Source organism: Peromyscus leucopus, chromosome 10 (genome assembly GCF_004664715.2).
Source record: "Peromyscus leucopus breed LL Stock chromosome 10, UCI_PerLeu_2.1, whole genome shotgun sequence".
NCBI lineage: Eukaryota > Metazoa > Chordata > Mammalia > Rodentia > Cricetidae > Peromyscus > Peromyscus leucopus.
In genome coordinates this window covers 79,413,301-79,415,251 of record NC_051071.1, presented here as the reverse complement: position 1 = coordinate 79,415,251, position 1,951 = coordinate 79,413,301, and the positions used below count along the sequence as shown (strand labels likewise).

Below are 1,951 nucleotides of genomic sequence, written 5' to 3'. Positions count from 1 at the left end.
TAATAATAATAATAATAATAATAATAGCCAGCATGATAGTTCATGCATAGCTGTAATCCTAGCACTTATCAGAAGTTCAAGATTATCCTTGGATACATAGTAAGTATGAAACACACCTGGGTTATGTGGGACCCTCTCTTGATTTAAATTAAAAAAAAAAATGAGGTTAAGGGAAGAGAAAGAAACACAGGGAAGGGGAAGAATCAGACAGGGATGAGGCTCCTCTCCTGCCTTGCCGAGTGTGTGAACCAGGTCAAGTTCTTAAGCCCCAGTCTGTGAGTCCATGCTCTGCTCTGCAACGTCTACATGAAAGTTAACGAAAGAACTCCCAAGAAGGCTTTGACATGGCACCCAAGCAGAGTAAGGACTCTGGAGGGTTACTTTAGTAAGGCCTGAGTCTGACTTCCGCTGCGGCCATTCATGTACCTGGCATTGTATTAACCTTCCAGTAATAAGGAATACACGCCAATCCCAAATGTACATACGACTGAAAATAGCCTCGAAACACAGGAAATGAAAACCAATGGGTGTGCAAAGAGAAATAGACAGTTATAGTTAGAGATTTTAATATTTTTCATGATTTATAGAGACAAATAGTAAATAATGTATATTTGAAAGACATTACCTACTAACAAGTATTAATGGGTGTAAATAAAACACCACATTGAATAGTCAGAATACGTATTATTAGAATATATAGAATGTTTACCAAGAGAAATCATATAGCCATTTATAAGAGGTTTCAATAAATTTAAAATGAATAGTTTTTTTCTGATGATATTAAATTTCAAAAATGTGTCTTGAAATTCTCTAAGACACTTCTAAGAAACTTGTAGACCAAAAAAGATATTATGAGAAATGCTAGAGAGTATTTCTGAGTGAACGATAATGAAAATATAAAACAGAAGAATGTGAGATTCAATGCTTAGAGGAAATCTGCGTCTTTAAACGGTCTCTGGAACCAAAGCTCTTAGAGCAGCACCTCGACACTCCAGAGCTAAAGGGGAATTAGCTTACAGTAGCAGAAGAGAAACGAGGGAAATTTAAGTTACTGTCGTTAAGGACACAGACAAAACATGTTTATTACAACACATTTGACATGCACCTGAGAAAATGACAAGACCAAGGTAACAATGTAGCAAGACACAGAGTTTACTATTCAGAGCTGGGGCTCTGGAGTCCGGTGGCTGCATCGGGATCTTTGTCCTTCGCTCTTGCAAGCTGTGAATTTGACCAAACCTCTTCCCCGTACCTTGCTTCCTTTAGACTCAAGGACAATGGCATTTTATGATGTAAAGGAGTCATTTTGTTAAGAACTGTATCAGTTCTCTCCTCAGCCTCACACACTAAAACCGCAATGATACAGGGAAGATTAGCGTGGCCCCTGGGCCCCTGAGCAAGGATGACACACAAATTCATGAAGTCTTCCATAATTTTTTGTAAAAGAGATCTGTACCAGGTACTACATGTTAGTTTTTTATACTGTCTTCTATCTTACATGCTTTTTTTTTTTTCTGAATTGAGAATTGCAATTAATTCTGATGGTTCACATGAAAACATTGAAGTTTTTAGGTAATGCTAGAGTTTTTCTGGGTCAGAGCTAAGCTATTAATGGATGTTGCTAAAAAGGCCACATCCGCACTTCAAACGTCCATTGGCAATGTGTTTAAATTTGACCACGAAATGCGTCGACTTTAAAAAGAACTGCCCCCGGTGAAGTCCATTCTTCTTTGCCATGACCTCCCCTTAGTCAGCCTCCACCTGAGCTCCTGACACCCCCATCATCCTAAGAGTTAAGGCCTTAGGATGCGCCCGGAAAGTTGTGTGTGAGCCCCAAAGTACAGCGCCTACTGGTGGCTAAGGGCTTCCTGGACCAGCAGGCAGAGCCGAATGCAGCTCATCTTCTGTACTCTGCAAGCTGCTAGGATCCGGGTTTCTCATCCTCGGGGCT

The 1,951-nt window shown here is 40.0% G+C and overlaps 1 pseudogene; it reads left to right on the top strand.

The window, feature by feature from the left end:
* The first annotated feature begins 1,324 nt into the window (after window positions 1-1,324).
* Window positions 1,325-1,437, top strand: LOC114701783 (annotated as a pseudogene).
* The last annotated feature ends 514 nt before the right edge of the window (window positions 1,438-1,951 follow it).